The 15204-nt window shown below is 29.8% G+C and overlaps 1 pseudogene; it reads right to left on the bottom strand.

Annotated features, from left to right (window-relative positions):
• Positions 1–8198: 8198 nt before the first annotated feature.
• Positions 8199–13247, bottom strand: LOC121218710 (jacalin-related lectin 3-like; annotated as a pseudogene).
• Positions 13248–15204: the final 1957 nt, after the last annotated feature.

The following is a 15204-nucleotide window of genomic DNA, read 5'->3' as shown; positions in this document are numbered from 1 at the left end:
TTGTTGAAATCGACATTATTGAGAGGACTTTACTTGAATACCATCCTTGGCCCAAATAAAACTAAGTTCGGACCATAAAACAAACGAGGACACTATGATTATATTTTGACAAAAAAAACTAATATTTTGTATAAAATCTTAATAAAATCATGTGAATCCTAAATGGATTTTGTTTGTTTGTGTTAAAAAGGTAATCCATAGCCAACAATTACAGTTAAATCATGCCATTAATCTCATAAACATCATACTTAAACCCTTACAACTACACCATTTCAACATTATGCATAAAGACAAAAACCATAGCATTATCCATACGGAAGACATCAAATAGACAGCACAAGCAAAACCTAATAAAATGTCAAAAGAAATTTCATGTAATATTAGGTAAAAGTTGTAACATAAGCCAAAAACAAAACAATGAGCAATGACTAGCTTAGCAATAGCATATGTAAACATCCTTAGAGGGACCAACAAGTTAATTTTGCCATGTCCCCTGCTCTTATTTCGTACTGCGCATGCTTATTGCAATAGCGACCCACAATAACTATTTTCAGTAAAATTTTTCTGTTGGAAGTGATAAGGATGAAAGATGCATAAACAACTGACATGGTGCTTCTGTATGTGTATATGTATGTATGGATGAGCAAATACATGTATATATCTATATATATGTATGCATGCAGGGGCGTGATTAGGGCCGTGTAGGCAGTGATTTTGGCCTTTAAAATGAAAAAAATTATTAGATTATTTTTTTGAATTTGTAATATTATAAATAAATACAATGAAAAATTCACATTTTAGCACCCAACAAAATTTTCTACCTTCGCCATATATGTATGTATGGTTAAAGGAAAATGACTTATTAATTATCGAAAATAAACATTTTTTTATAGAAATTCGCTTCCTTCAAAAAAAAAATCCTCTTGTAACTAACTTGATTAATTTAAATAAAATCAAAACTTAAACTCTATGTAATGGTTTAATGGTTAAGGATGTTCACTGCCTCAAGTGTGGCTTAGGTTTGAATCGCGTTAGTTGTGTTGGTTGTTCAGGCTTCGCCCTTGAATTATTGTAATTCACCAAAAAAAACCCAAACTTATTATATTATTAATAATTTTTATTTTAATTAAAAAAATATATTATAATTTATAAATATTAAGTAATAAATATTTGATACATTGGCAGTATTTTTTTTATTCCACAAGCAAGCTTAAAAACTTACCATTATAAGACACTTGTTAACTTTTTTACCTTGCTTGTGGAATTTAAAAACTTCACTGACAGTGTACCAAATATTATTTATTAAAATATTAATAATTTAATAATATATACATTCATATTTATTTAAATCCTATTTAGTTTCATTTATCCATTTCTAACCATGTATGAATTATTCTATTACAATTTTGTGTGAGAAAATGGTTGTAAATCATTTACAATTTATTTGGATTATAACATGATATAGAAAGGCATTCATTGCGGATTTAACGAGTAGCTAGATCTTGTGTGATATATGAATCTGATGTGGTATGCATACCAAAATTTTGGCATATACTTTTATCACTATCCTCAAAACGAGTATATAATTATAGTAGGCCTAGTTTAAATACATATAATCATTCAAGTTGAAGATTTATCATTATCATTAGTGCCCGATTAAATCTTAATTCATTTAGTATGGTTGTTGTTACAACAATTAGAAAAGCATAGGTAACAGTGAAGCCAATAATTTTATTTAGGAGACCCGATATAAATTTATAAAATTTTGAGGGGTCAAAAATGTAAAATGTTCATTTATTCAAAAGTTAAAAAAACTCAAATTGAATAATATATATTTTTGAAGGGGCTAAAGAGAACATTTTCCATTCAATCAAGGGTGCTAAGGTCCTTACTTGCCCCTTGATTTTATTATTAGACGTGAGTATTATCTTCTGATTTAAGAGTTTAAAAAAATTATAAATAGTTTAAAAATTATATAAAAAATATTTATCATTCATATAGCACGTACATAAACCCATATTTTTAGGAAATCTTAAGAGATTTCAAGTCACCTTTTAAAAAATGGTTTTTAGTTATAGGGTTTAGATTATATTTCTAAAAAATATATAATTAATGCAAATAAAAGTATTATAGAAATCTTTGTATTTGAGTTAAATTGTATTTTGATCTCTACTAAAAATGAGCAAATTAATCTTTGTAAGTTAGATCAAAGAGCAAACGGATTCTTCTGTTAAAAATTTCATCCATTTGTATTATAAAAATTGGTGTGGCTAACAAAATAACTATATCTCATGTTGATGTATATAGACAAATTTTTTACAATAGAAATGGATGAAATATTTAGCAAAAGGGCTCCCGGGCATAGCTAAGGGGTGGCAGGGGCCACAACCCCTTAAATGGAAAATTTTCCATCTAGGCCCTTTAAAATTTTTAAAATTTTAAATTAGCAAAGGTAAAATTACACTTTGGTCCCCCTAAAAATGATAAAAATTTGATTTAATCCGTTTAAAATGTAAGATATACTATTAAAATGGTGAAATTACATTATTATTATCGTAAAAATTACAATTTAATTTTGGCCCCTCCTATTCGCCTCTGAAGAACTCGTTTGTTCTTTGATATAATATATATGAATTAATCTATCCACTTTTTAAGTAAAAAAAATAAAATACAATCTGACTCTTAAGATGAGATCTTCTATTATACTTTTATGATGTTGAAAAAGAAAATTCTGAAATAATAATAAATAATTCTTGATTGGTATCTATAGACACCTGTTAACTAAACCCTTATCCTTAAAATTTATTGAATAGAAAAATCATATTGGCAAACATTAAAGGAAGATGATGCTAACATTCTACGATTTTTTGCCTTTGTCTATATACCAAACTCATTTATAGTTGGCATTAATTGTTTCTTTCTAAAACCTCCAGATTCATGCATATAGTAATTGACTCTTCTTTTTTTTTATTTTTTTATTTCAATTTTCTCCTTTTAGTTTTTATTGAAAAAATAAATGTTGTGAAGCAGGTTATATGGCTACAAATTGCTCGTATTGGTTGACATTTGTTCTTTACTAAGACATGTCCTTAACATATCTATGGAGAAAGACGAAAGAAACCCAAAACCATACTCAAAATTTGAAGTGTTTGAATGTGGTGTGCTAGATCCTGCATGGAAAGAAAAAGAGTTAAATTTGATTTTAGTACTTCTACTATGCTCAAGTTTGTGATTTAGTTATTGTGCTCTAAATTGACAGAATTTTGTCTAGTTAGTGCGGGGTGAAGTCAAAAATATTTGAAAGATTAAAATATAATTTTACCATTATATAGATTATATAATGAATTTTGCATTTTTAAGGGTGCCAAGACCATTGCTTGCCCCTTCTCTTCGCCTTTGAATTATAATGTCAATGTACGGTGTTATCACTTGAATTGACTAAAGACGTCGTAATAATAAATTAATAAATCTTAAATTTTAAAATAATAAGTTTAAAACCAAAAATTGACCTAAAAATGGGTATTTCAAAGGAATAAAATCTAACACAAAATCTTGGTCCATTATTAAGGGGACGATATGGGTGCCACATCATTATCTAGAGAAAGATGGGGACCCTCCCATTTTCATCGTTTTCATGGTTTTTTAATTTGATCCCCTTAGCTACTATTCCTTAGAAACACCATGGAATAAGGCGCCCACCTCTAATTATTTCACTTATATATAGGTCTACCGAATCTCAATTATGGTTTCAAGTGAGTTTTCTATTGTCCATTTCGTTATTGTTAATTATGCTTTTGGCAAATTGCAATCCCCAACACCAACATCATTGTCACTTCATTAATTTCTTTACTTAATTATTAGCTAGATTTTGTGGCAAATTTTGTGTCCATTTTCCGGCTTTCTCATTGTCTACATTCAAACATGGTTGTGATTAAATCTAAAATTTCGCTCCAATATATGAAGATTTAGATAAAAGTGTAAGGTCCGAAAAATAGAGTCAAATTTAGGTTTAACATTTAAGATTCAGTTAGTTCATTTTTGTATTTTTATAATATATTGTTTTGTTTTATTTTTATATTATATATTTTATATCACATAAAATTAAATATATAAAATGTAAATATTAAAAAACATGTTGAGCTGTTTATGTTTAAAATTTTAATAAAAGAAAGAATATATAAAATTATTAAATATTAATTTAAAAATAATATGAGCAGTATTAAAATGGGTTTGGATTAGCCATTTATAAATATGGGTGGACTTAGATAAATTTGAGGGTCATAATTCAAACGAAACTAAATTCGAACAAATATAAAATATGTTAATATCATATATTGACTTAACTCGACTCGACTCGACTCGACTCATAAACATATGCTTTCCAACTCCACATTGAAGTTTCTTATTCTCATCTTTCCCACTTCAATTGTCATGTCATCATTTTTCTACTTTAGTTGACACGTCATTACTATATGACTATCAAGGGCTTCAACGAAAATTTTAATCTCAATGACTCGATTGCAATTCATAACTTAAAGTGTTTAATTGAGTGTGATTCATTTTCAATATTTTACGAGTTCCTTTTTAATATTTAATCTAAATTTCATCACATCACCAGATAAATTAAAATATAATGCATCATGTCAAGATTTATTGGGAGTAATAATTAAAATTCTTGTTTGACACCTAAATCACATACGAATTTAAATCTGATCATTTTCCCTAAAAGTAAGACCCATCATTTGGTTTATAAAATTATCAAAAAAAAAAACCTCAAAAGAATAAATTTTGGGTAAACTACAAAAATAATCAATTTTTTTTGCCTTAGATTATATTTTAGTTACTTATGTTTGAAATGTTACGTTTAGGTCACTTACGTTATTGTTTTGTTACAAAGTGGTCACTCTATCGTTAAACCCCGTTATCTCTCTAACGGCAGTTCTACGTGGTAGTCCAAATGGGTTTAAAATGCAAACTTGGATGTCTAGTTGCTGAGATGAAAATATGTTTTTAATTAAATAAGTTTAATTTAGACTGTCACGTACGACATCCAAGTTGGCATTTAAAACCCATTTAGACTGCCACGTAGGACCGCCGATGGGGAGGTAATGGAGCTTAATGGTAGAGTGACCACTTCATAACAGAACAATAACGTAAGTGACTAAAACGTAACATTTCAAACATAAGTGACTAAAATGTCATCTAAAGCAAACAAAAATGACTATTTTTATAGTTTACCCATAAATTTTTTATCCATTAAATCCCCAAGATTCCATAACTTGTCTTCTTTAATAGCTAAGGAAAAGATGAGCCCATTAACAACTAAGATCAAAGTCTTTCAATATTTTTCCTTATGTGAAGTCATTTGTTTGTGTACATATATTACTATCTAGACATGAATAAATAATAATAATGTCTCTTGCTTTTGCCCAAAGCACACACACAAAAAGACAGCTAATCTTCCTCAATCTTTGCCTTCTTACATCACCTTATTAATTACATAATTAGTTTTTAATTACCTATTAATTGTTCTTTTGTCTCAGACTTCATGGTCTTGTTGTTATAAGTATCTTGTTTAAGGCTAAGTTAAATTGTGTCAAATCTTAGGAGTACAAATTTTTTTAATGATATTTTTTCATTCACAAAATTCGAAATTGAAACTTTACATAAAGAATATATATTAAATTCCTTATTACTCGATTTGAGAGACATTAATCTAGGTTAAAATATACTAGAAGTTTTTGTACTCTTCTCAAATTTAGAATTTAGTCATGAATGTAGTCCCTCTTTAAAAATTTAGATTCAATTGTTAATACTATTAAATTTGTTGGTATAACATTTTAAAATTAAAAATAAAATACTCACTTGATATAATAAACATGAATTTAACAAAATAACTTTAATAATCAGTTGGATTTGAATTTTAAAATCTAAAAAATAGAAAAATTAAATTCTTAATTTACAAATAGTACATAGACTTATGATACATTTAAACCTATTAATTAATTATAGTTAATTTAAGAAGCCGTGCAAGGAAATGTAATATGCAATTTAAAGAACAAAATTTTAATATATGATTTGTAAATAAAATATTAATATTTGTGTACTAAATAAAACCAAATTGGATTACAAAATGGGTTGAATCATATATCCTATCATACCACTACAAATTTTCTCACCGGGCCCAATAGAAATTGCATCATGCCTTTGCTTATGCCAATAATCTGATTAGAAATAAATTCGAAAGGACTGATTAGATTATATGTGATTTAAGAAGATTAATTATGTTTGTCAATGTTTATAAGAGTATGTCATATGCAAATTATGTTATTTTGTCCATATAAATCCGAGACATTAGCCTTTCAAATCAATAATTAATTAATTGAGTACTTGAGGTTTTTGAATATGAATCCAAGAATGTTGTCAGCAAAAACACAAATCAATTGATGATAAAACCAGCTGGGTTGAAGGTGGATCACATGGAAGATGATAGAAGCTAGAAATTCGGTTTTGGGATCAAAATAAAATTTTAGAAGTTTTATGGTTGAAAGTAAATTTTTTATTTAAAATAGAGCTTAAATTCAATATTTTATAATTTCGAGGGATCAAAATTATTATTACTCCATTTAATTACGGGGCTAAGCCCCTCACTCCCTTTTAGCTAAGCTCCTGATTCATTAAATTAAAATATGTTTTTTAAGTTCATGCAGTTTTCGTATATAAATATTTTTTATTTTAAGAAATTTAGTTATTCTACTAAAAATATAACTTCTATTCTTTAACACCTCTAAAATTCTTCTTTTAAATTCTATTCATTACAATGTTATTTTTTTGTTACACGGCTACCAAGTAAACATATTCATGAGCTGAGTTACTCGCCCAAGTTAAAGGGCCGCCTGAAATTTGTTAGAGTTTGGACAAAAGTATTTATCTTGAAAAAAAATTAAGTCCATTTAAAATATGGGTCGAGCTCGAAGTTTGAACTTTGAAAATTTGAGCCCGACTCGCCCCATTTTTAAGTTAATAATGCTTTATTTTATATTATTTTTATATATTATGTGATTTATATAAGGTATAAAGTTGGTCTCAATTTCGCAGCGCAATACGTTAATTTGATTCTATTCTTCTGTACCCAAGATTGATGCTATTTCATTTCGAGGGTAACTTCTAGCTTTGTATTTGATTCATCATATCCTTCTATGCTGTCACTAAATCAGTGGACTTGAATTATTAGGCATATATATAGCAGTTAATGTATTTGATTGGTTCCGGGTTGGGTTAATTCAAGTATTAAAATTGTTATTTCGAGTTGCATTGTTTTAAATTTTGGACATTCAAATTTATTAGTCGAGTTTTTAAGGTTAGATCGCTTTGGATTGGGCTATTTCGAGGTTTTTTTAGGGAGTTTTATGCTCAACATTCTAAGTTGCTTATTTGGGTCCTTATGAATTTGATTCCATGTTAGGTTGAATTCAAAATTCCATCTAATCTAATTTTTGTTGAATTGATAATTCGAATGTTAGAGATATTTAAGCTCACACCCCAATTTGATTCACTAGTTCATAGACTTATTTTAATGTTTATATTTTTATAATTCCACGTCATCACATGAAAATTTAAAAAATTATATAAAATCTAAAAATAAAAAAAATCATTTAAAAAATTCTAAGTAAATTATAATATTTTTAATTAAAAAAGATGATGATATGACACAATCTCAAAGTGCCACATCATCATACTTAAAAAAATCCAAATTCATGGACCAAATTGGGAAAAGCTGCTAAGTTTAAGGGCTAAATGTAAATTTATCCCTTTAAAGTATGTTGACATGGATTATTTTTTGTGCTGAAAGAGTTTCTTAAAAAAATTGATATAAATCAATATTTTAATCGAAGAAACTCAAGTTGTTGCCATTGGTCGAGTATTCACCTTCCTCAAGAATTGTTTGGGTTCGAAACGTAGGAACGTGGCCTATTGTGTTTACAGTGATTTGCTATTACCGGTGGTGTGTGAGTTGTATCAAAATTTAGTAGTGTGAACTATTTGAGCTAACTAATAATATTATAAAAATATAATATTTAAATTATGTCAAATTAAATACAAAGACTAGCCGACTAAGTCTTAGCTTGGTTGGCATTGGTATTGTTGCCAGAATAGGAGGACTGAGTTCAAGCACGTTGAAACACTTTTATCCTTTTATTTAAGGGTTGGAGATAGGTTATAAGTAGTTGTAGGCATTATATAAAAATTATTACAAATATTAAATCCCACCTAAGCAAAAACAACAATAATCCATGGTCATTTGCCTACCAATATTATCTTAATCAGTGTACCAAAAAACACCCATATAGATTACAATTCAACTGAAAAATTTGAAGAGAGACCTCTTAGTTGTTCTTTGATTTCCTAGCCAATGCTGCATATGAACTCCAATGGCATCCAAATAAGAGCTGCTCCTCCCATGGAACCCCACTACCTTTCCCTCTGTTATGGTTGAAGTGAAATACGTCCCTTTCTCCTCACCAAATGGACCATACTTGCCTCTGCTGGTGTTAAACGTTAATGACTTTACAACTTTGAGCTGCTCGTCATTGTTAATGGTGCCATAATAGCCGGATATGCAATTCAGTACCTCGTGCGGATCATCCAATTTCACCTGCAAAAAATCAAGGTTTTGGTCTGTTAAAAAATACCAGCTTAGTAGACCTGCCAGCTGAGTTGTTTGGGTTATTTGGAGCTCAAATTGTTTCGGATCCAGGTCATTTTAAGTTAGGGCAATTTAAGTTTGGAGTCAATCTGGTTCGGGTCATTTGAATTATTTTCTTTTTATTATTTCAAGTTTAAGTCATTTGGGTTTGAAGCTCGAGTTTTTCTCCATGAGTCATTATGGATTTAGATTATTTTGGGTTCTGATCACTTTAAGTATAGGCCATTTTGAGTTACTTGTTCGTGTTTGTATAGTTTCAAATTTAGATTATTTCGCGTTCAGGTTAGGTTCAAGCTTAGGTCAATTTAAGTTTAAAATTCGAATGGTTTCTAGTTTAAACCATTTTGAGTTCGGGTTAATCTGGTTTGGATAATTTTGGGTTCGTTATTCAAGTTTATCAGTTGAAGTTTTTAGGTTGGGTTTTTTTCTGTTACTTGCACATGTCATTTCGGGTTCATGTCATTTTGGGTTTGTATCATTTCAAGCTCAAATCATTTCGTGTTTGAATTATTCTAAAGTTCTGGTCATTTTTCATGTTTGGGTTAGACAAGTTCGGATTGTATATTTTTTATGACCAAATCAGACTAGGTTGAGAGTGAATTAAAGTTTAATTACCCGATTTGTGGTAGTTCCATCATGACCTCCATGTTTCACAGACCAAACTGATTGTCCATTCCGATCATACTCAACCTGAATTGAGAAAATAGCATCAGATTTCGTTATATAAATTTGTTTAATCCCAGAATATACTCCATCATCCCATGGTCGTCCTCCATCTCCTCCCCAAGGTCCAGGTCCACACGGTGCTGGTTCTTTCACCACACTACAAGCAACCTAAAAATATTCAATCCAAATCATATACATCAGTAAGTATATAATTTTACGCTCTATCAGTGAATCTGGTAACAACATATCACTGAAAACAAAATACCTCTTCAATCGGTCCTCGCTTGGCTAGCACTAGTTTGTTCGACCACGGAGAATTATCAATCTCGGCTATAGTCCTTTCACCTTGGATGATTGCTCGGGACAAAGGTGGCTTTGGTGGTGGTACTTTAGTTTCCATGACGTGCACGCGAAAAGCATCCAAGAATAAACCCTCTTTGCCATGGAATCCAACAATCTTACCTTCATTGATTTTGTTGGAGAAAGAGGGTCCTTGTTCATCTCCATATGGTCCATGCTTTCCTTTGTTGGTGTAGAATGTAAGTGACTTGATCACATTAGGCCCTATGTACATTAATGGTCCGAACGTTCCCGTTACGTGCGTCAAAATTTCTGACGGATAATCAAACATTATCTGTGGATAATGGAACCTTTAAATATTTATCCAAATTTTGATGGATAATTAGTTTGTATTCTAGTATAACCGTATTGGTTGAAGATCAATTAGTGATTAAGTATAGGCTTTGAAAACATAGAATAAGTATTAACTTTTAGAGTTTGACTTAAATATAAAATTGGTCCTTAAATTATACTTTTTCCACTTCGGTACCTAAAGTTTTTTAAAATCAAAAGTAGTACCTAAACTATCAATTTTGTCTCATTTTATTCCAAAACACGATACCAACCAATAAGAACGTGACAGATTACACATTCTTATTGAATATCAGATTTTTTGAGTAAATTAAGACGGATTTAATACTTTATGTACCACTTTTGAAAAAAAAAAGCCTTTAAATGTCTAAATGAGAAAAGCAATATAATTTAGGTGCCAGTTTTTTAGTTAAGCATTAAAACCTTGAGAAATGTGTAATCTATGGGAGAAGTGTTTTATAGAGAGGAACAAAAGAGTTTACTAAAACACTGGGTTGACAGGTATCTAGGTAATTAATATTTTGAATATTGGATTGATGATTGAATTAGTCAAACCATCAATTCTCGGTTCAATTGGTTCAACAATCAGCCTAAAACAATTAAAAAAATTATAAACCAAATCATGTGTTTAAATTGCCAATTTTTGTCTTGACTACTGATTTTTTACCAATCTTGAGCCATACGCTCAAAGGCCGATTCAATTTTGTTGTCTAGATTAATGATATATCGACTGGTCTAGTTCGATTCCAACAACACTATAAACAGTAGGAAACCAAAAAAAAAAAATTTGAAAACATCAAGGAGCACGGAAATTAAATTTATTTCGGGGCTCGAGTTTATCAGTACTTTGAATTCATTGTAATTTTCATTTCTGAATATTGATTTGAATTCTACAAGAGAAGCTAGACTCACCCTTTCAGTTTTGAAACCTCCGGTGCCTCCATGTTTGCTTCCCCAATGTGCTTGTCCATTGCGGTCATATCAAACCTTTATTGATACAATTCCAACATTGCGTGATAAAGTAATTTGCCTTACACCGGTATAGGTTCCATCATCAAATTTGGTTCCACCATTGCCACCCCATGGTCCATAAATTATCACTCCTTCCGGTACGTTCGATGGCAGCTTCTCAGGTGTCTGAAATGAAACCTTAAACATGCAAGAAAGAAGAAGAAATTGTATCTTGCCTATAATATAAACGGGATATCAAAAGTAGAGTTTAGACCCGTTAATTGAATAGGTCGGGTTGGTTTCTATTTGAGTCAATCTAGATCGATCAATTTGAGTTTTATAATTCTAGGTTTATTTCGAGTTTTCATCATTTTGAATTCGTGTCCGTTTTAGTTTCAAATCATTAGGATTTACCAGTTTTCGAGTTTAGGTTTTACATTTGTATTGTTCATATAGCACAAAAGGAAAATCAAAAGTAGATTTTAATTGGTTTTAAATCGGGTCAATTTGAATAGTACAATCATTTAAAGTTTGGATTATTTCGAATTTGTGTCAATTTTGATTCCAAATCATTCAAGTTTGCCATTCGAATTTTTCAAATCTAGTCATTTTAGGTTTTATACTTGGGTTAAAATCATTTCAGGTCACCTGTTCAAGTAAGTTTGGGTTCAAGTCAATTGAGTTTGGGTTATTTTGAATTCAAACCATATTGAGTCTGTTTGAATTAGGTAGGTTTAGATTGAATCATATTTGCCAATCATGTTACTAGGTTCGATCCTTGTGTTTGTAAATTCTTTCCCCTTCCCTCAATGTAATGTAATTGTTCATTTGTATAAAAAAAATTGAATCATATTTGGATTCAAATTTAGCAAGTCAAGTTTTAGGGTTTAGACCAATCTTCTTTCTTTTTTTATCTTATCATTTTGGGTTTGACACTTGAAATCGGTAATTTCAAATGTTCAAGTCAATTTGACTTTAGGTTAACTTGGGTTAGGATCATTCTAGATTCTAGTTATTCGAGTTTTTCAAGTCTAGTCATTCAAGTTTGGCACTAGGGTTTGAGTCATTTTAGATCACTTGATCAAATTATTTTGAACTCAAACTAAATCGAATTTGAATTATTTCTAATTCAGGTCATTTTGAGTTCAAATTATTTCTAATTTGAATTAAACAAGTTCAAATTGAATCATACTCAAATCTAAATTAACCAAGTCGAGTTTTAATTCTTACCTTGCCTTTGGTTTCTCCATCACTAGATTCTTCAGTACAACTCCTAGAGTCTCGCCTAGATAGCTCCCTTGGCAATGAATTCCCTATCAAATCCCTTTGTCTAACAGCTAAAACAATATCATAGCTTTCTCCAACACTTCCTTGTATCACTGAAAACCCATCTCTCTCACCTCCATTACCAGCAAAACTTTGTGCATGAACAATAGTCTTCGAATGATTCATTTTCAACATAGGCATTGAATAAACCCCAATTGCATCCAAATACCAACCAGACTTGCCATGGAACCCAACAATCTTCCCCCTATTCATTGAAAAACATGTCCCCTGTTCAACACCATAGGGTCCATAAGCTTTCCTATTGCTTTGCAAAGTGAGTGACCTAACCATAATAGGTCCCCTTTCATTAAGGTTACCGTAGTATCCATGGATTGATGTAAGAAACTCATTTGGGTAATCAAGTTTTACCTAAAACAAATTCAAAAATCACAAAAATAAGTATAGGGTTTATAAGGTCAAATTTTGCTGTTAGACCTTGTAATTTTTGAATTTTGAAAGTTTTAGTCCTGACCAAACGGTTGCAGTTAAATTCTTATATTGGTCTTGTATCATGTATAGTTGTAGATTTAGCCCATATTCTACAACTAGATCATTATTAGTCACTATATTTTTCAAATTTTTAATCTTAATGCAAACAACCGTCAATAAATCTATTAACTTTTTTTTTAGTAACATATGGGAATAGCAAGATGACATAGCATTACATATGCAAAAATACGTTTGATGCATCAAATTTTGAAAATAAAAAAAAAACTTAACTTATAAATTTAATAGCTACTATTTGGTCAGGACTAAAATTTTAAAATTCTAAAAATTCAGTGACCAAAAATGACCAAATTAAAATTAAGGGACTAAATCCATAACTTGCACATACTACAGGCGCTAATAATAGAATTTAATTCAAAAGGCTAACCTTATCCATCTTAGACCCTCCATCACCTCCATGCTTTCTTGACCAAATAGAGTTCCCTTTGTTGACACCATTTTTTTGATGAAAATGGGGTCGACTTGGATTTTGAAAATAGAATGAAAACAGGAGTCGCCACCAATCTTTTTTTTGATAAGGTGTGATCGGGTCACCTCGAAAAGTGGTTGTTTTTAATAAACGATTTAATTTTTATTAAAACAAAGATTTTGGTCTATGAAATTCAAAAAAGTGGGTTCGGGAGTCGGTTACGCGCGAGGAAGGATTAGCACCCTCGATATGCCCAAAATTGGTACCTAGTTGATTAATTAGTGTCTTAGTGTCGAAAATTGAAAATTTGAAGAGTTTTAAAAATACGATCCTTAAAAGAAACTCTGATAACGTGAATTGAAATATAAGATTCTCTTGTTCCGAAGGAATATCACATCCAGCACGTTAGGACACGATACTCTAAATCATCGAAACCAAGATCACCTTATAGTTTAATGAAACCATACTTTGAAGCTTTAAGAGGATATTTGGATATTTAGTCGAACGAGAAATCGAAACCCAGCACATTAGGGCACGTTTTCTCGATTTTCCAAACGCGAAATATTGCCTTATTTAGAAAAATTTTCCTTTTGATGTTTGGTGTTAATGCTTGACAAAACAATAACGAATACGACAAGGTAAGCAAAGTAAAGTGAGTAACAACAATACAATAGGCAAAATGAAATGACGAGGCGATTACATAAACAAAGCAAACAAATAAATAAATAGAACTAACATTTTAGAAAAAGCACAAGTGTACATGAATAAATAAACAAACACAATAACAATGATGACAATAAATACAATTATGTAAAAATGTATATGCATGTATAATTTTAAGCCATAAAAATAAGAAATGCATATAAATTATAGAATATGAAAACATAGATAAATATATACATATATAAAAAATCGGTAAGTATTATAAAAATAAAAATGTAAATATGTGTTTATATATATTTACAAATTGTGATAATATAAAATATATATGTGAATTATAAAATATGTGAAATATACAAAAAGTATTTTTAAGAATATAAAGAATATATATAAGTATGTATATGATGTAAAATATGTATAAATATATGTAAGTATATAAGAATTATGAAATATGAAAAATATATTTAAGTATGTATAAGTACGTATATATACATATATATGAATTAAGATGTATGTATTTATGCCTATATCTATGTATACATAAAAATATGAAATATAAAAATATAAAAAGTATATTTATAATAAATGAAACGTATGTACGTAAATATATATTATAAAAATGTATCAACAATTTGAAATTATGAATATTAAAATATTTTAATATAATAATATATAAGATGATGACATATAAATTTAAACCAAATAAATAAATAAATAAAATAAAAAAATTGAGATAAATACTAGTTAATCTAAAATAGTTTAAAATAAAATATATAAAAGAAAGTCTTAAATAATAAAAAAAGACAGTTTAAAAATATACAAAAATAGTGTTAAAAGGATCAAGGGTGCAATTGAAATCATAATAAAACAAAGGGGATAAATATAAAAAAAAACAAAGAGGAAAAAAGGGACCAATTCGCCACGCGCTGAAAGTATCAGGGAGCGAAGAAGAAAATATCCCAAACCCTTTAGACGCGGCATTTCAAGGCGAGTGATCGCACATAGTCAGAGGACCTGCTTGAAGCAGAGACAAAACTCGCGGGCCAAATCGAAAAAAAAAGAAAAAGGTAGATTGCACCTCAATGCAAGATGGAGGACTAATTGCGCAATTTACCCATTAGGGCAAAACATTTGCATATTCCCCCCATCAAATGGCGTCGTTCAGTGGATAATAAAAACTAAAATGGTTTTATTTAGTTTACTTTTCAGATTTTCTAAAAAAAAAACAGAGGGAGCCTCAGCTTTCTTTCTCAACTCCCCCTTTTTCTTAAATGGCCGATGGCCCTAAGACCTCGGGCGCGCCACCAACAAAACCAGCGACCGGCGC

This window comes from Gossypium hirsutum, chromosome D06, assembly GCF_007990345.1.
Source record: "Gossypium hirsutum isolate 1008001.06 chromosome D06, Gossypium_hirsutum_v2.1, whole genome shotgun sequence".
NCBI lineage: Eukaryota > Viridiplantae > Streptophyta > Magnoliopsida > Malvales > Malvaceae > Gossypium > Gossypium hirsutum.
This window is presented reverse-complemented; position numbering and strand designations above follow the sequence as displayed.